At 35.3% G+C, this 21,556-nt stretch overlaps 1 long non-coding RNA gene across 3 annotated transcripts in view; it reads right to left on the bottom strand.

The window, feature by feature from the left end:
• Positions 1-21,556, bottom strand: part of LOC140690260 (uncharacterized) — a 263,766-nt gene that overhangs the window by 140,964 nt on the left and 101,246 nt on the right. The window contains exon 6 of one of the 3 annotated variants that reach the window (XR_012065472.1): positions 20,639-20,874. The exons of the other annotated variants lie outside the window; for them this stretch is intronic. This is a non-coding gene — a long non-coding RNA (uncharacterized lncRNA). Of the gene's footprint in view, positions 1-20,638; positions 20,875-21,556 lie in introns of those variants that run through there. 3 annotated transcript variants of the gene reach the window in all.

The following is a 21,556-nucleotide window of genomic DNA, read 5'->3' as shown; positions in this document are numbered from 1 at the left end:
GGGATCAAGGTGGGGGAAGGTGGGGAAGAACACATTACATACACGATCACATGTGATTATCAGAGAACACTCTAGGTCTTATTGAAGGCTCCCAAGAGACAGCATCAGAAGGTTCAATCCTGCCTACAAAGCATAACAAGAAGAAATAGTTGATTAATTAAAGTGTTCAAAAAGTAGGCAGTTTCCTTCTGGCATGGCTCTTGGAGACTGTCTGGTTCAACTTACTGATAAATGAAGAGGCTAAGGCTCAACTGAGTGATTTGTCCAACGACAAGCCTTTACCATGAATCCCCAACTCAATCATTCTTCTACCAGGATACACAGCTTCTAAAACAAATCTGGCAATAGTAGTAGTCACACTCAAGCCTTTGAGTCAAGCTAATTCTTGAGTTTCTAAACAGAATTTCTTTCGTTCTGAAGCATAATGGCACCACACTCCTCTAACAATGAGTTACCTACTCCATAGCACACGACAATACAAGGGAACTGAGACATCTTAGAACACAGCCAGCTTAACACCACTAAAGCAATGATTAACGTAATTCCTCTAGCCAGGAATTGGGTACAGAGAAGACGAATGAAAGCCAGCCGTGGCAAACTGTTTATATAAGGTTAACTAAGGTGGGGTCCTCACAGCACGAAGAAACCCTTTAAACATCAGCAGTGCACAGCCTGGACCCTGGGACTGGGGCATAACTGCAGTTGGTGGGGAACAGGCCAACTCACCTGGCACGCAGGTATAATGAATGGACTTGCTCTCCTGAGAGGCAGCTTTAGACCAAACTTTGACAAAGACACGTGGGATGCAGGAGCTGGAAGGCATCTCAGCGTGGCTTTGGTTTACTACCTCATTTTGCATGTACAGAAACCAAGGCCCCACGAGGTCGCATGGTTTCCTTAAGTTCCTAGTCCACTGTGCAGATGATTGCCCTTTTACAGAGCAAGTCTAAGGCCTAGGCACCCCTTATTTAAATAAAGAACACAGAAATGAATCAAAAGAAAAATTTCAATAAACATTCGATGTGCAAATACGTATTTAGCTCTGGATAGCTGATTTGAGTCTATGTTCTATGAGTTCTGAGCTTTGTATATTTGAATCTCCATTCTTTCTTCTGTAAAATGGGGATAACATTTTTTCATAAATAGTAAGGAACAAATGACGACTCACATTTCAAAATATTTTGAAACCATAAAGTGATGCACAAACACGACTTTTATTACCTAATCCCTTCTGGGAGAAGCCATTTTTAAAGTCATACATAATGCTACTCATGGTGAGAATGACAGGCCATAATGAAGGACATAAAGCACAAAGCATGTTCGTGGCTTTGGGAACATTATCACTTGATGTGGTCGCACAAATTCCAGCAAGAAGGCTCTACTGCTGGGATTTGCAAATGTTTACAGGTACACAGCCTCAGCTGAGCGTTGATAAATCCTCCAGGTGACGTTCCCAGGAAAAAGCACATGATATGCACACAAACACAAGATTTTACATAAAATTCCAAGTATTTCCAAGAAAGCTCAAGTTAAGAACATTGTACAAAGCAAACCTCTCCATGAAAAGAGAATTATCTGCACAATCTGGAAGCCCTTTCCTTTTTTCTTTTGTTTATAAGGCACTCCAAACATAAATCAAGTAACATTCTAAAAGTCACACTGAATTCGGGTCCCCAATACTATGTAACCTCCACCTACTTAAAATGAAAGGAATAATAGAATGCATATGATTAGTCCAGATCAGTTTAACAAAACAGGCAAAATAAATCCCTGTAAACTTCTGAACTAGAAATCATAGATCAAAGCAGAAGGAGAAGAAACTATAATTACAAGGAATCAATGCAGCTGGAAGTATTTTGAAAATTCTAGAACACTGAGTATGGGTAATGCATTAATTAACATTAACAAAAGTTAAAATTTGGACATTTCTTCTGTTGAATAGACAAATATCATTATTAATTTATTTCTAAGAGCCAATGAATCACATTACTCTTTACAAATTACATTTATGCATCCAACTACATATAATGACCTGTGCACAGGTAATCCAGGACTGACTGAACCTTCACTACTTATTTCTGTCTAAAATCACCCTGTAGCTGAGTCTTAATTATTATTGTGCTTCTTGTAACTGAACGCCTCAGAATGGTCGCCTCACGTAAGAAGGCAATTTGTAAGATCTCTTCGATCTTTACTTGAAGAGTCCTTTATTATGATGATAAAGGCCCTGGAAGCCACATAATATGATGGATGGCTCAAAGAGCTCTACTCACGTTATGCTGTCGTGAGCCCCTCTCTCAGCACTTCTGCCTCTGCTCTAGTTATTTGTTTATATATATCTATCTCCCCATCCTGACTGTGAGATTTTTCCAGAAAAGGGGTTGTGTTGTATTCATTTCTGTATCCATACATCTGAACATACAACCTGACATATGGTTGATGTTCAATACATTTTATAAGAGAAGGAAGAAAGTCGAGTAGTAGTGAATTGCAAGGAGGTAGATTTCGACTCAGTAGAGAGGAGAACACGACTAATTTGCTGTATCATAAGAGCAGAAGTCCAGCCAATCCTATATTCAGTCAGCAGCTATCTAACAAAAATGGTGTGGATGGGGAATCTTGCGTAGGTATAGAGCTATGTGAAGAGACTTTACTAGAATGCATAACTCTGAAGTTCTATCATTTTCACAAACACTGTGTGTTGATGGTGTATTACGACTCACACTGAAGTATATTCTAAATGTTTTTCATACATTATTCCTGACATCTTTCCAAATTGTTTATTCTTCCACAAATTAGTATTTACTATCTCAAAAGAAAATGAAAAAAAAAAGGGTAAAGCAATCCTGAATGACTCTAAGGATAAAAAAAAATCATAGCAATGCAGGTATATATCCAACTACAAGAAATGAACACCTGTTAAATACATCAATGTGAAAAAATTGCTGCCTCAGTGCCTGAATTTGATTTCTTGATTATATGAGCAACTTAAATGTGCTTCGTAACAATTTGAAAACCTCAGTGAATATAAGTCAACAGACTGCAAGCTTGATTTTTCAAGACATTGCCTTCTAGAAAGGAGTTTTTTAACTGTGCCCTTCATACTCATCAAAGAATTGGAAGCTCTGAGAAATTCAGATAAATGAAGCATTATCCCACAGACATAGTGTGCAAAATACTGGACTAGATGCTGAAAGACAAACTTTCTCATAAAAAATATTCTGTCCACTTGAATTCTAAACTGGACAGACTCTTAACTTAGACCTTTCCACTTCAATTCTCGATAGAAGGACAAACAGAAATAATTAGAGCGGTTATATCTGGAGAAGAGTGAAAAAAAGATGGCCTGATTAAAGCATAGAAATTAAAGTTAGGAAGTAAGACAAACATCTTGTTTCAAAAAACAGTCTAGAAGCTCAGACCAGAGGGATGCGCACAGCACTCTTTCTGGCTCTCTGAGATGAGGAGAGCAACGGCTAAGGAATTAGCATCGATAAGAGCCAGAAAAAGAGAGCAGTGAAGCAGAAGCGTCCTGCAAATGTGTGGCCCAGGAAAAGAGGGGCCAGTCCCACGAGGGGAATCGAAACACAGGGGACCCGATTGACATTCGCTCTAAGTCAGATCTGGAAGCCCGGAGGTAAGCTGGCTTTCTGTAAGGGCAGACTCATAAGTAATGCTCTCTGCCCGTTTCCTGCCGTGAGCTGGATAGATGTCGAGCATAACCTGTTTTAGGCATGTAGACGAATCCTGTTCTTTACCAAAAGGGGAGGGAAGATGCTATGATCAACTCAAATGTTGACATATGCTACCGGCTTCACACTTGGGCAGGGAGAACAGGGTGTTTTCTCTCCTGCTGATTTTGGACTTTGAGGATAGATGGTGTGGTGTAGGTGGCACTAAAAAGATCTCAGATTCACACCATCAGTCAGGGATGATATTCAAAATCCTTAACAGCAACAGCAGCAGGAGAATCTACCAGTCAGAACAGACCCTTTAAAATCAGGACACCAGCTACCAAAGACAATGGCAGGGCACAGTCCACACCTTCTGAATATCAGCCCTGCCACCAGCTCATGAACATGGCTCTCAGGATGAAGAGGGCCTCCCTTATTTTGACTCAATCTCCTGCTGCAAAAAGGCCTACCATGTCCTGGGCTTTATTTTCACATTTCCCTGTTCCCTTGAAGTTGATTTCATCCTATTTAGGGAAGGGACTAAGGAGATCATACATAGTAGGTAGAAAATTAAACATTATTGACCCAAGTTTTGAAAAATTATAGAATTATACATATGACAGAGGAATAAATATGAAAAAGAATAAATGTAGCAGAAAGAGGAATATATCAGCATAACCAGGTGGGAGCAGGGGAAAGAAATCAACAGTTATTGGTTTGGTTGGTGGTTTGGTATGTTTTCCTTACTGGACCGGCCTATAAGTTAGTGAATCTGTAAGAACAAGAATCATAACTATTTTACTTAAGAATCATCATATCTCTAGTGCTTAGAACATAGCAAAAGCTCCGTAATTTAGAAAAAAAATTTTTACACATATACCCAGCACACATTTTAAAGAACTTCTATTTCTGGCAGTATGGCAGATTAAATACTTTATTTAGGAGGGTGTGACCACGATGGAGGAGTAGGCAGACCCTGAGCTCACCTCCTCCCATGGGCACACCAAAATAACAATTATTTACAGAGCCATCATCTGTGAGAATGATCTAAAAACTGGCTGAGAAGATTTTCCACAAACAAAGATATAAGGAATAAACCACAGCAAGACAGATAGGAGGTGCAGAGACACCACAGAGTCATGTACCCCATACATACAAATGGGAGGATAATCACAATTATAGAGGCTCTCCCCAAGGAGTGAGGGGCTTAAGCCCCACAATAGGCTCCCCAGCCCAGGAAACCTGCACTGAGGTTCACATGGGCCCTCAGAGTGTCCGCCTTTGATGGCCAGTGAGGCTTGCTTACAGGAGAGCCAGAGGGCTGTAGGAAACAGAGACTCCATTCTTAAAAGGTACATGCAAAATCTTACACACTCTGACTCCCACTCAGAGGCAGTAATTTGAAAGGAGCCTGGGTCATACCCACTTGCTAATCTTTCAAAATCATACAAACTTTTACATACATATATATATTTTTTTAATTGAAGTATAGTCAGTTACAATGTGTCAATTTCTGGTGTACAGCATTATGTCCCAGTCATGCATATACAGACATATATTCATTTTCATATTATATTTTATCAAAAGTTATTACAAGATATTGACTATAGTTCCTTATGCTATATAGAATAAATTTGTTTTTTATCTATTTTTATATATAGTGGTTAACATTTTAAGAGGGAAGTTTATAGCCACGCAAATTTATTTCAGGAAACAAGAAAAATCTCAAATATAATCTAACCTTATGCCTAAAATAATTAGAAAAAGAAGAACAAATATAACCCAAAGTTAGTAAAAGGAAAGAAATAATAAAGATCATAGCAGAAATAAATGAAATGAATACTGAAATAAACAATAGAAAAGATTAATGAAACTAAGAGCTAGTTCTTTGAAAACATAAAATTGAGAAACCTTTTAACAGTATGTTACTAGCATAAAAACAGACACATAGATCATTGGAAAAGAATATAAAGCCCAGAAATAAACCCACATTTATATGATCAATCAATCTATGATATACGAGGCAAGAATATGCAATGGGGAAGAGATAGTCTCTTCATTAAATGTTGGGAAAACTGATCTGCAACATTCAAAGCAATCAAACGAGACTGCTTTCTCACACCACATACAAAAATAAACTCAAAATGGATTAACCATTAAACTCCTAGAAGAAAACATAGGCAGTACACTGTTTGAGTTTCGTCTTAGTAATATTTTTGGGGGGGGCATGTCCCAAACGTCAAGGGAAACAAAATCAAACATAAGTGGACTACATAAAACTAAAAAGCTTTGCACGGTGAAAGGAACTATCAACAAACCAAAAAGACTGCCTACTAAATGGGATAAGATATTTACAAATGAAGTATCAGATAAGGAGTTAATATCAAAAATATACAATGAACTCATATAACTCAACATCAAAAAATAAATAAACAATCCAATTTAAAAATGGACAGAGGAACTGAATAGACTTTTTTGAAAGAAGATATACAGATAGCCAATAGGCACATGAAAAGATGCTCAACGTCACTAATCATCAGGGAAATGCAAATCAAAACCATAATGAGATATCACATCACACCTGTTACAATGGCTATCATCAAAAAGACAAAAAAATTTGTTGAGGATGTGGAGAAAAAAGAACCCTAAAGCACTGTTGGGACTGTAAGTTGGTGTAGCCACTATGGAAAACAGTATGAAGGTTCCTCACAATATTAAAAACTGAACTGCCACATGATCCAGCAAGTTCACTTCTGGCTATTTACTTAAAGGAAACTAAAACATTAATTCAATAAGACATATGCACCCCTATGTTCATTGTAGCATTATTCACAGTAGCCAAGATATGGAAGCAATCCAAGTGCCCATAGATAGGAAAAATGACAAAAAGGAGATGTGATATATTTATTTATCTCTATCTATCCATCTATCTATCTATCTATACACACACACACACACACACACACATACACACACACACACACACACGAATATTACTCAGTCATAAAAAAGAAACCTTGCCATTGTGACAACATGGATGGATCTAGAGGGTATTATGCTAGTGAAATAAGTCAGACAGAGAAGGACAAACACCACATGATCTCACTTATTTGCAAAATCTAAAAAACAAAACAAACAAACAGATCAAATTGAAAACTGACTCATAGATACAGAGAACAAACAGATAGTTGATGAAAGGGAGAAGGCTTGGGGACAGGAAATAAGTGAAGGAGGTTAAGAGACACAAACCTCCAGTTATACAATAAATAGGTCACAAGAGTATGATATAAAGTGTAAGGAATATGTTCAATAATATTGTAATAACTTTGTATGGGGAAAAATGGTTACTAGATTTATCATGGTGATCATTTCATAATGTATGCAAATGTCAAGTCATTATGTAGTACACCTGAGACAAACATAATACTGTTTGTCAACTATATCTCAATAAACAAATGAATAAATGTTTTTTTTTAACCCTGCCACTGAAACAACAGAAATTCTGAATAAGATATATTTTAAAATCTTGTTAAATGCATTGATGAGCTAGCAAAAAAATCAGGCATAATCAGAAATAAAAAATTAAGTGACAACAGGAGCCCAGAGAATAAAGACAGTTATACAAAATGTAGTCTGTATGAACCTTGGTTTTGGATTTCTCAGGGAACATGTGACACAGACCAAAGCACAAGATCTGCTTAAGGACTAGAATCTAACAGAAGCACTCTGTCTTCTTTATAAAGTTGGTCTCAAAATGTTACAACCTCAACTGAAAGGCAAAGAAACATTCTTCCACTCTCAGCCACTAGGAAATCATGTCTTAACATTAAAAAACTCAGACCTGTGTATAGGAAAAAATATTTCTCTAGGAATTTATAATCACCTGCTAGCTGTCCTTATTCTGGAACCATAATGGAAAGACATCAAATTACAGACCCAGGAAACCCAACAAATCCCAAACTGCACATATGATAAAAACAAAACAAACAAAACAAAACAAAACTCAGGTCTAGATAAAGAGAATGCCAAAGCAAAAATAAAATCTTAATCATAGTCAGAGAAAGATAAATCACCTTCAAAGGAACAAGAATTGGATTGATAATTGACTCCTTCACAATAATAATGGAAGCAAGCAATCTGTGTAATGATGTGGTAAGCCAGAATTCTAAAATTCCCTGCCCCTGGTGGACACACACCTTCTCCTACTCAATCAGTCAAAGGCTGCTGTGAAGTGTGAACTACCCTTTGCAAATGTAATTAAGGTCCCCAATCAGTTGATCTTAAGATACAGAGATTATCCAGAACTGCCTCACCTAATGATATGAGCCTCTGGTCTAGAGGTCAGAGACAAGGGAAATCAGAGATTTGAGGCGTGTGATTTGATATGCTATTGCTGGTTTAAAGGTGAAGGAGGCTGCATGGCAAGGACTGTGAGTAACCTCTAAGCACTGAGAGCAGCCCCCAACTGACAGCCCATAAGGAAACACAGAGGACATCAGTCCTACAACCTCAGGGAACTAGATTCAACAATTAGAATAAACCTGGAAGCAGAATTTCCCCCAGAGCATCTAGAAGAAAAGTCAGACTAGTCAACAACTTGATTTCAGCCTTAATGTATCTTGATAAGGAACCAGCCCTATCATGCCAGACTTCCAACCTAAAAAAACTGGGAGCTAATATGGTTGTTGTTTAAGCTGCTATGTTAGTGGGAATTTGGTAGTTACTTTGGTTCAATTAACTGTAGGAAATAAAATAATGGAATTAAAAATTATAGAATTAAAACATATAACATTATTATATGTCAGAAAAGTGATGATAACAGTTAAAGAGCTACTATTTTTAAAAATTTGATTTTAAAATAATGAATGTAAAATTTCTAGGGCATTTTCTAAAAACTACAAATAGAATGTATTATTTAGAATTAATAGAGAAGAAATTTTGGATAAGAAAAAAAGTAATACATTTAAAAGGCAAAATAAAGAGTAAAAAATAAAGGAAAATAAAACTGAAAGCAAAAAATGGTGGAAATGGAGACAAGTATATATTAATCCAAGAAAACAAACTAAATATCTTGGTTAAAAGACAAATATAGTAAGATTTGAGTTTTTGAAAATCCAGCCACATGTCATTTTCAAGATCATACAGGCTGAAAAATGAGGATACAGAAAGTTTGAAGGTGAATTGTTAATAAAACAATTACTTATCACAAAAGAAAATTGGTAAAGTTATTTTAGTAACAGTGAAATAGAGTTAAAAGCAAAAAGTATTTCCAGAGATAAAGAAAATCAGTAATGATAAAAGATTTATTTCATAAGACTATGTAATTATTCTAACCTTCAATGTACCTACTAAAATAATCTTAAAATAATAAAATAAAAATGATTGCAATTTGAATAAGAAGTGGACAAATTTACTATCATATTGAAAGGTTTTAATACAACTTTTTAAGTAACTAATTGATCAAGGAGAGAAAATATCAAGAAGGATATAAAAGTCCTAATGAAATCATTTATATGCTTTATTAATGGCCACATAGATATCATATATCCTAAAACTAGAGAATGAATTAGTTAATCACATGTCAAATGTTTTGAAAGCTGATAACAAGCTGGGCCGTAAAGCAAGTATTAAAATATTTCAAGAAACTAGTATGCAAACCAAATTCTCTCAGTACAGAGAAATTAGAGATCAATAACCAAAAATTATCAATAAAAAGGATTTTTTTCCTTTTAAAGAGCTTGTAAATTAAGGAACACACTTTTTATTAGTGAATGAATCAAATAAATAAATGAAAATTTAGAAATTATTTAAATGATAATAAAAATTTTATGAAAACCTGTGAAATACTGCTTACTGGTATCTCAAGGCATATTTATAGCCTGAAATATTTATAGAAAAACTGAAAATTAATGAGCTAGGAAGCTCACTTAAGATATTGGAAGAAAAACCACATAAAACCAAAAAATGAAGAATAAAAAAGGAAGAAAATAATGAAGATAAGAGCAAAACTACCAGAGTGGAGAGCAAGCATACAATAGAGATATTAAAAAAAAAAAGTAATGCATCATTACTATGCTGAGTTTATTCCAACAAGACAAAGTTATTTAATTAGAAATATCTTTGATTGAGTTCCTTATACTAATGGTTTAATGGAGGTAATTTATATGCATATCTCAATACATGCAGAAAAGGCATTTGATAAAATTCAACATCCATTTCATGATAAAAACACGTGAGAATAGAAAAATAAACTTCCTTAGCTTGATAAACATTACTCAAAACTTTCACTGAATAACATACTTAATAGTAGAAACTGAGTGGTGAAGATCAGGAACAGTTAAAGTTATCTATTTCCACCACTTATATTAACAACGTTCTGGTAATCCTAAGCAGTGCAGTAAGACAGAAAAAGAAATGAAATAAGTCAGAATTAAAAAGGAAGAACCAAGATTATCTTTTATGTTACATACAAATGATATGATTCCTTAGATAACTATTTAGAATAATAGGAAGGACTACTGGCCTTCTCAAATAAAAGAATATTTATATACAAAAGTCAACTGCATTTTCACATGTCAGAATCATATAGTTAGAAAATGTAATTTTAAGAACACATCAGTTAGTGGCCAAGAGGCACATGAAAAGATGCTCAACTCTGCTAATTATTAGAGAAATACAAATGAAAACTAAAATGAGGTATTACCTCACATCAGTCAGAATGGCCATCATTAAAAAGTCTACAAATAATAAATGCTGGAGAGGATGTGAAGAAAAAAGAATGCTCTGATAATGTTGGTGGGAATGTAAATTGGTGCAGCCACTATGGAGAACAGCATGGAGATTCTGTAAAAAACTAAAAATAGTGTCATATGATCCAGAAATCCCACTCCTGGGCATATAACCAGAGAAAACTCTAACTCAAAAAGATACATGTACCCCAGTGTTCACACCAGCACTATTTACCACAGCCAAGACATGGAAGCAATCTAAATGTTCACCAACAGATGAGTGGATAAAGAAGATGTGGTATATATATACACTGGAATACTACTCAGTCATAAAAAGTGAATGAAATAATGCCATTTGCAGCAACATGGATGGACCTAGAGATTATCACACTAAGTGAAGTAAGTCAGACAGAGAAAGACAAATATCATATGATATTATTTGTACATGGAATCTAAAATGTGATACAAATGAATTTATTTACAAAACAGAAACAGACCCACAGACATAGAAAAACAAACTTACAGTTACCAAAGGGGAAAGGGGACAGAGAGACAATTTAGAAGTTTGGGATTAGCAGATACAAACTACTAAATATAAAATAAACAACAAGGTCCTACTGCATAGCACAGGAAACTAGATTCAATATCCTGTAATAAACCATAATGGAAAAGAATATTAAAAAATGTATATATATATACACACACACACATATATATATGAATCACTCTGCTGTATACCAGAAACTAACACAACATTGTAAATCAACTACACTTCAATTTAAAAAATGCATCAGTTAGAATACTATATAAACAATAAAGTATCAAGAAATAAATCTAACAAAATCTGTGCAACATGTTCTTGGGAAATTTTTTTAAGTATTTTGGAAACTATTAAAAAAGACTTACATAATTAGAGAGATATACCTCATATTCATTTATTGAAAGGCTATATAATCTAAGGATTCTCTCTAAATTGGTTTATAAATTCAATGATATTTCCAATATATTTGTTTACATTTTTTATTAAAATGGATCTTTAACCCATATCTCACACAAAAGTATATCCCAGGCACATTAAAGATTTAAATGTAATAAACAAGGCAATAAAACTTATAGAAAATTATATAGGAAAATAACTTTATGACCTCATAGCAAAGGAGAATTTCTTAAACAAGAGAAAAAAAAAATCCAAGCTATAAATGGAATGCTCGATCAATTTGGCTACATTAAAATTGAGAACTTCTATCTTTAAGACAACATAAAAAAGTCAACCTATAAGCCACAATATGAGACAAGAATACATAAACAGTCTTGGTGAGCCACAAGCAGCCCATATGGCACTTTTGGACAAATTGGTAAAAGCAACATTACTCAAATTTTTTGTGAATATAGTTTTGTAGAACTTGAAACACCTCAGTCGGCATCATCCCTGGTTCACGTACCCACAGCCCCATATTCTCACCTAGTTATGTGCGCACACATACCCTGGCCTTCCTCCAGATTCTGGACACATACACAAGCAAAGCACACACTTCATCCCTTCTTTCAGCCTCTTGGAGGAGGCCACCATTTTAGGCAGAGGTAGGAATTGAGCCCCCAAGATTGGAGGCAGGCGAGAGAAGTGATTTGCAGGGAATTCCAGAGCTCAGTAGATGGCTCAGTGTTTGCTCTCCCAAGCACCTACATGGTGATTTGTAGTTGTGTGTACCCTTGTGGGATTTTGGAGGAATGGCCTCTCCCTCACTGCACCAGGACTAGCCCTGCCTGCACACTAGCATGTAAATTAATAAAATAGGTTAAACATGAACAATGTTTCTTTAGATGTGCTGACTTGTGCAGTATACAACTAATCATGTACGTACACAACAAGCATGTGCTGACCTTGAAATATCTTTTGTAAGTCAACAAGAGCAGCTCAAGCAACATAGTAGAAAGTGGGCAAAAGACATGAGCAGGAACATCACAGAACAGGGAAATACTCCCAGACAATTTTGTAATATACAGTAAAGCCGAAGAAGTTCATACCTTAAGAGTCAGCAACTATATTCTTAAGTGAAAACCCTTGTAAATGAGCATTGAAACATATGTTAAAAAATGTTCATTACAGTGGGGAATGTATAGCTCAGTGGTAAGGTGCATGCCTAGCATGTACAAGGTCCTGGGTTCAATCCCTAGAACCTCCATTAAAAAATAAATAAACCTAATTACCCACCCTCTTACCAAATAACTAAAATTAAGTGATGTTATTTTTTTTTAAAGAGAATGTCATTACAATACAAATTACAATACCAAATAACAAAAAATTGGAAAATAAAGTCATTCAAAAGTAGGAAGGTTAGAAGCCTGAAAATGATCTGGGCCAGGCTTTAGAAGAATCCCAAGCTGGCCCTCCTCCCCAGGGTGATGAGTCCATGAGACCAAAGAAATACACCGAGCTAGAGTCCGTGCTTGAAGGAACTAGCACCTCATAACACCCCCAGCCTGTTTCCATGGCCCTCACTGGTATTTGAACTTAGGCAAACCATGCTACTTAGAGGCCTGAAGAATTGACCATTCAACCAACCATTCATTCAAGGAGTGGCTGTTGCTGGGAGAGAGGAGGATGTGCATGGGCAGAGCTTGGAAGTTCAGCCTCGGGTGTACACACACATGCATGTGAGATGCAGTGAGCACGTGGGGGGGATCAAGCCATGAGGACTGAAGGCACAGTCTCTCCACATTTCAGTGCACACAGTGAGGGAGTCTGGGAGCTCTAAATTTAAACCTGACCGTCCTATAAAGATTCCAATGAAGGCATGTTTGCCTAAAAAGTAGAATAGAAAGTTTTATATAAGAATTTGTTAGCTCGATTTCAAATTTCAAATTTCAAATATTCAGTCATATGGTATGGCCTCCATTTGTACCTTTGCCCCAGGCCCTGCAAAGACAGCAAGTCGGCCTGACTGTGGAAAACGAAAGGAGACAGTTTAATGGAGAATTTTAAGTTTATTTTAAATCATTCTGTACCTGGTGACCACATTGATGAAATGAGTAGAATACAAAAATAATGATAGGAGGAATAAATCAGTTAAAATGTTATCCCAAGAAATCCAAATGTTTTCATCTCTCTGTGCTCCTATTCAAACCTTACTAGCAAAAATGATTGAGGGTTAGACCTGAGTAATTCCACATGAAAATAAATGTTTTACATTGTTTGTGGAGCTTTCATTGTATAGTAGACATTGTGTTGAAATCTCCTTATATTCGATTTTTAAGGATAAAAATAGGAGCCATTAACTTAGATCAAACAATGTGGAATAGAGTTAGGAGAGAAATCCAGGCTCTATTTCACCAGTTTTTCATTTTTCAAAATCATATGGTCTATAAATATTCCATTTGGCTTAAAAAAGGTGATTATTTCTTTCTACTCAACTTCCCTACTACTTTTTGTGGAAAAAGTAATTTTTCCACTACAGACTTCTGTACAGATTTCTGGGGCCTATTTTTTAAGGAGGCACAAAATAACTTTATTTAATGAGAATTTGTTTAATCATCCCCAGTGTAAGGCCTAAATCTTGGGTTATGTGACAGAAAAAAAATACTGAAGAATGGTTCTCCAAATTCTAAGAATATGAAAGTTTTCAGTCCATCTAAGAGATAAGAGATCCAAGTAGAAATGAATGGGAAAATACGGTAAATGTGGCTGAGCTTTTGCCAGAATAAACCCAAAGGAAAACAAAGGAGAAATAATCATAGACGTTTCAGCACTGGAAGGGATTTATAAAAATCATCTAGCCACTTGCCCAGAATAGAAACTTTATTATTGCAGACAGCTGCATGAACAGTAGTCCTGACTCTTGGTAGGTACTCAGTGGTAAATATGTGTTGAATGAATGAATAAGTAAACAGATTTTTTTTTGGTATGGTCATTTACTTGTCTTCATTTGCCATCCTTTTATTTATTTGAGGCTATGAGTACATTAACTAATTCTTCCTTTGAAAGCTGCCAAATTTTTCCCCCTTAATTCTTAACTTGGAGCATCCATTCTTTTTTTTTTTCCCCCACGTAGGAGCACTTTGGTATATAACATTCCAGAGAGTTTTAAAAGGTTAAATATCAGCCCAAACAAGACAGGCATGGCCACCACCTCATTTATCTTTTAAAAATAAAACTAGTATAATTCAATAAATCAGTTTCATTAATAGCATCTTAAGTGAATCTCTCTTTTGGAATTATCTTCTTGATCTCTTACTCCCAATGATTTTACTTGGTAAGTCAAATCTGTACCAAGTTCCATCTTGGAATAACAAATCAGAATTTTAAAATACTTTTAGTAGAACAACATGCTAGGGTATCTGGAAGTGGACCACATAACCTCTAGCTTGCTGTATCTTTTAACTGCTCTTATTCTGAGCTGAATGTTCTTCTGCATGTTATGCTGGTTACAAAGAACTGAAGGTGAAGAGGAAAAATAGCAAAGGGCCTCCTTGAGAAAGAACAGAGGAGAAAATTAACTAAGGAAAATCAAAAATAAGAATTACATAGAAAAAAAAACAATTACAAAGTCATTAGTGTTGCCTTACTACGAGTCGAAGTTTTAAAAAAATAGCGAATACTTCATACTTCTGTAAATAAATGCATAGCAGGATCCTATTCTGGCAGACCCGAAATATGGGGTAAGTAATTAACCTTCAGGCTGTCAGAACTGATACACAGTCATCATCATTGTATCTCCAGTGGTATAAACCCCAAAGGAAAACATAATTCTTGTTGCTGTCACTCTCATTTGTGGCCCCAAATCTCACAAAGTTTTTTTCTGCTCCTTTTTCAATGCAGAATGCTGCCTATGAAATTGATTTTTGTAGAATAATAAGCCAGCTGAAATGTCTTCTAAATGATAACATTTCCGAGTCCAGATTTAGGTATCACATCATTGCATACTGAAATGCAATTCGTATGTTCTACCGATCAGTTGAGACATTTTCTAAATTCTTATGGCTGGTTGACATACATTCAAAATAATTATCATGGGATTCTTAGTAACTGAACACTAAACTGGTAACTGACATCCAGCATATAAAAGTTATGCATTTTAGGCATCAATTCTCACCATACGTATTTCTCAGCTTTAAATGATTAAAAAAAAATTATAAATCCCCAAATTATCTTTATAAATTTGCTCTTCACACTGGGTATAGAGAGGGTTGAATAAATAAAATCCCAATATTTACTGGGAATAAATCATTAATTGTCTGGGCAAGAACTATAAGATGTTTATGTTGTTTGTTTAATATACACAATCAAAATATGAGATGAACATTTTTCTCTATAAACTCCGTGAATTTTCTTAGTACTCATTTTCTTCATTTAAACTAACTTCTTGATCCAATTGTGATCCTTTCATATACATGCATAGAGACATGCTGCTATTAGTTACATTAAGATTACTAGCACAATCCTTATGGCTTTGTCTTACCCATTAATACATTCATAGTGATTAAACTAAAATAAATCAGCACAAAAAAGCTTTACTTCTTAGGACAAATGTGTCCACCTCGCAGAATCGATAATGTATCGTTACTATGTCTAACAGGCTTTCTGCCTAAAGACTGGTTCTACCACCTCTTTTCAAAAAAAGCATATGAAAGGTTATTTGTTCATTTTTCATTAAAATATTTAAGTCTAGCATTGCTTCTTTTATTAAGTTGCATTCCATTTTAAGATACTTGAGACACAACGATCCCACCAAAGTACACACAGAACCATAGCAGAAAGTGAAGGTTTAGTAACAAATGCAACATGGAAAATTATTTTAAGATTTTAGATAACAGTCAACATTTAAAAATTTTTATTTCTTCTTTGGAAGATAACAAGAGCCACATATTTGATTCGAAAAATGATTTGAGGGTAAGAAAAGGCTTGTTTTATCTTGCCTAGTAATAGATTTTTTTTCTTTTGCTGAATTCTCTGCGTGAATAACAAGAGTGGCAGCCATTTTCTCCCAGCTCAACATCAAAACCCCTTTCATCTGCTGTCTAAATGCAAACAAAGCAAACCTTCCACCAGGCCTTTCTTTCCAGATAAATTAAAACTCTCATGTCCTGGGGCCTAAATCAAGCCTACAGGCCTTCCCTAGATAAATCCGCTCTCAACCTGAAATCTTCTTGCCACACGTGCTCCTTGTAAGATAATTTTGCAGTAGCTAATCAATAATGCAACAGTAAATTGCATTTAAATAAACATTAGCAGCCCCTCTTAATGAATAAAACCTCATCTGCAATTTGTCAAAGTCAGAAATACTGGACTCTTTTGATATTCATTGGAATATTGGAAATTGGAGCTTTGACAGGTTTTATGTACATTGCAATTACCATTGTGTGTGTGTGTGTGTGTGTGCACTAAAAAAAGGCTTATTTTTATATATTCTGGACTGAATATAGTGGAACGTACAGCAGGTTTCTAGACTGGAATTCATATGTCTGCTACCACCCTGGTTAAAAATATATTGAGATAATCCTGCTTTCCATTGCAAATTATGAGGCAACCAAGTTGTATGTACCTCATTTGAATTTTCTGACTTTAGATGGAAAAAAAGTAGAAATCTTTACTCTGAAATGATGATGAGAAGGAAAAATACTTGATTTGGTATTAAGTATATCATTATTTTTGTATTTTGCTGAAGAAAGTCATTATTATTAAGGACTTCTGAAATAATTATAGAAATTAAGAATCATTGACTTTCAGATCCAATGTTTTTAATTTATAAAAATCCTTTTCTAAAAATATCCAGTTTTATGTAGATTATGTTATAACAGGCTTTATGAGCACAATTCCTTGACAGTCACTTCTATTATTCAACAGAATGCTTACTTTAGAAAAGTAAATGGCTATTATTTTTCAAATGCTTTAAAAGGACTAAACAAAACATTAGGACATATCTTTGACCATAATCTGTGAGAAAGGATGTAAGACTACATTTGTGTGGGGGGTCACATTTTGAGCTGCTCTGTAATTTTTTTAACAAAAATCCAAATTTAATATAATTTCCTGGATCCTAGGTGTATTATATTTTAGAGGTCCAAACTAGAACACTCACTTCTAGACAAAATTAATGCCACTTGAAAACTATGAAAATAAATAATGCTCTCTATTTTATAGGAATTTCAAAGCATTTAGTGTGGGAACAAAATGGGAAAATACTATGATATAAAGATTTGCTTGAAAAAGGAGGCTATTTTGTTGGAATATTATTAGAATTAAAGCCTTTTTTAATTGATATATTCTCTACATAACGTCATTGGAGTAGAAAAAGGAATTATCATCTTTTACAGATGGAAAATTTGAGTATCCAAGTACTACCTGTCAGTCAGTCAGGGCTACACCCAAGAACCAATGTTCAACGTACCCAGTCAGTTTCTATGCCATTTCCCCAGTTCACATACCAAATGGACATTCAAAGATGTCACCAAAATAGGCTGACAAAGAAAAATTAAGGCTGAGAATGCATAGATAAATCAATAGGGTCGTTTTGTTTTGACCCCTTAAAAACACCCTTTGAAATATTCACACTTTCATACATCTAATCATTGGTAAGGACATCTCTAAATGACATGTTCAAAAAGATTTAATTTAAACATGAGAAAATGATTAGTGTTCTAATTTGTTAACCTTTCTATCTGCCTCAACTCACAGTGACAGGTATTCTAATGTACACCACAGAGACCCCAGTGGCATTCGATATGCCAGGCATCAAGAGGCATGCCTATTGCAAGCACCAGGCGTCAGGGGAGCATCTGCTAATGTTTATCACACTCAAAGTTTAAGGGTAAATGGAGATGCAAAACCAAGACCTTACCCTGGGAAAAGGTTATGAGCTAATCAAAAGTTTAGGCCTTGCTCCAATTAGTTGTGTCCTTACCTTTTAGAGAAAGAACATGGATGGAATGACACCACAAAGCCCAAAATTTTGAAGCACCATTCAAAACTACATTAAAATAACTTAGAAAGTCACTGCAAAGTCAAAAAGGGACAAAATAGCTAGGAATATTCTGACCCTTGATTATTGAGAATGGAAGTAACTTTAAAAATTTATACTTCAGTCAAAAAAATTGTAAACTTATATTGTTTTAAAAACACAGGTTTTAAATGTAAGGGATAAAATTATAAACCTTTAGAAACATAGAAGTACATTTTCATGACCTTGAGTTAGGCGAATGTTTTCTTAAATATGACAACAAAAGCACAAACAAGAAAAAATAGATAAATTTGACTTCATCAAATTAAAAACCTCTGGGTGTCAAAGACACCATTAAGAAAATTAAAGGAACCCACAGAATGGAAGAAAATATTTATATATTTTATATCTGATAAGGGGCTTGTAACCAGAACACATAAAGGACACTTACAACTCAACAATAAAAAGACAAATAAGCTAGGTTAAATATAGGTAAAAGATTTGAATAGACAGTTCTTCAAAGAAGATATACAAATGGCCAATAAGCACATGAAGAAATCATCAACGTCACTTGTCATCAGGGAAATGCACAACAAAACCACAAGCTAATAGTCCTTCATGCTTACCAGTTTGGCTATAATCGAAAAGACAATGACGTGTTCACAAGGGTTTAGAGAAACTGGAATCCTCATACATGCTGGTCAAAATGTAAAATGGTCCAGCTCCTGTGGACTTTATTTTTGAAAATTCCTCAAAAAGTTAAACCCAGAGTTACCATATGACCCAGAAATTCCACTCCTAGACGTATACCCAAAAGAAGTGAGACCATGTGTCCACATAAAAACTTGTACACAGATATTCAGAGCAGCATTATTCAAGATGGCCAAAAAGTGGAAACAACCAAATGTCCATCAACTAATGAATGGGTAAACAAAGTGTTTCTTATCCAACTACAGAATAGTACTCAACAATAAAAAGGAATGAAGTATTGATACATGCTACAAGAATGAATCTTCAATAGGTTATGCTAAAGTGAATACAGCCAGTCACACACACACACACACACACAAAACCACATATTGTACAATTCTGTTTATATGAAACTTGCAGAACAGGCAAACCCACACAGATGGAAAGTAGATTACTGGTTGTCAGGGGCTAAACAGAGGGAGAAACAAGAGTGACTATTAATGGGAACAGGGTTTCTTTAGGGAATGATGAAAATATTCTAAAATTAGATGGCTGCAATGGTTGAACAACTGTGCATATCCTAAAAATCACTGAATTGTAGATTTATAAAAGGGTGGATTTTATGGTATGTGAAGGACATCTCAATAAAGCCATTATTAAGCACACAAAGGCTTAATCGAAGTGAGAAATTAATTAGACTCAGCTCTGCTATTCATTAGCTGGGTTATTTTGTGGATGGTGGCTTCTTATCAATAATGAATCTAGAAATCTAGAGCCCCATGATCTGGCCAATTATACAGATTCAGTAAGTAAAAATATTGCACTTAAGAGGACGAACGCAACAATCAAACTGAGGGAAACCCTGGCTGTATCACTTAGACACTGTCTGCCCTTGGCCAAGTTATTAGTCTCTCTGTGCTGAAGTTTGGGGGGATAATAATAGTACCTACCTTATGAGAGTTGTCATGTCTTAACTGAGTTAACATAAGTAAAGTCCTGGGAGCATTTGAAATATTTAGGATCGCAATAGCTAGATGCCAGAAAAGTGCTACTTTCTCAAAATTCTGCATCAATTGCCCCAGCACTGTGAATTCCAAACAGTAATTATTAGATTATGATACTTATACTCAGTCCTGAAGACTTTTAAACTGAGACATTAGAAAGTCCTAGTTACTGCACATTTACATAAGTAAGCAAGTGATGGTTGTGTTAAGATAAGAACCACTGACGAAATCTGGCCCATCTATGGATGGCGTGTTCATACGAGCAAGAGGCCCCCGAGCAAGGATAGGAAAAAGTATGATTTAGGTATTAAAAATCAATTTGAATCGAAAATATTATTTTGCAATTATGTTTAAAATACTAGAATTTCCTTAAAGTTAAGTTAGTCTCAAAGCTAACTGCCTATTTCATAGTGAGTGCTCAACAAAAATGTCTCTGAAACGTTAAAGGGTAACGCCCAAGTAATTTTTCAAAACCATTTGATTTGTTCAATTTTTTGGTCCCAAATAGATCTTGTCACTGTACTTTGGTGAAACCATTTTGATAATTAGCTTTTAGACTACAAAATATTTTCATGTACTGTAAGTATTAATGATATGAATAAAAAGCTTTTATTAAGTTATTCCCCCTAATGAGGGGGGAAAAAAGTACAGGAAGGCAGAGAAAACTGATGACAATCATGTGGTCTGTAAGTGGCAAGGTCGGGAATCAAAACAGCATCTCTCAAATCCTAGGCCGAAGTTCTCTCTGTTGTACCAGTGGATCCCCCAAAACAAAACCATGTAACAAAACCCAGCAGTTTCATGGTTCACCCACCACATGACGGTAAATGTCTTTCTAGTAAATCTGTTGAAATACAATAAAGACAAAATGCTATGTAAATTTAGTAGCATTCTTAAATTAACGGTATTTTATTAAGCACATCAGTATCTATATATATTTGAAAAAAATAATTAATTGAGCAGAGTAGGTTAGCACGGCTACAGCTCATTCAAAACTCTCCTTAGACTTCTCTCACAATTTTCACCATCCACTCTTCATGCTACAGAACTGATGATCCATTTGCTGTTTGGGGATTGGTCTGCCTTTTAGAGGCACTGTCAGCAGTTAGTTACCTTTGAAACAGCTCAAGCACAAAGGCAGCTTGGGCTATTGCTTTTAATCACCAATACCAATTCTTAATGCACCAGGAGGGAATTTCAGAGTTCAGAAGGCCAGCCAGGCTAGTTGTGTGAAGCCTAAAATGAGGCCAGGGTATGGTATTTCCTCTGGGATTTGGGCTGAACATTTTCATTTGTGGCCCCCAAATGACTCCTAGCCTAGAAGATACCTAAGGATTGACTGAGCAGTTCAACAGGGAAGGAAAGAAACATTTCCATTAAACATTCACCATAGCTGGTGATCATATACCTTTTGTGATATGAGTTAGGCATGGCTAAGGGAAAACAATCTTAGTGGATTTCAGTGATTTTTCTCCAATGGCACAGTCATTATAAACAGAACCAGGATTCTAACCAACCCAGCTCTA

This window comes from Vicugna pacos, chromosome 29 (assembly GCF_048564905.1).
Source record: "Vicugna pacos chromosome 29, VicPac4, whole genome shotgun sequence".
Classification (NCBI taxonomy): domain Eukaryota; kingdom Metazoa; phylum Chordata; class Mammalia; order Artiodactyla; family Camelidae; genus Vicugna; species Vicugna pacos.
The sequence above is the reverse complement of the archived record's forward strand: the minus strand, read 5'-3'. Positions and strand labels throughout refer to the sequence as shown.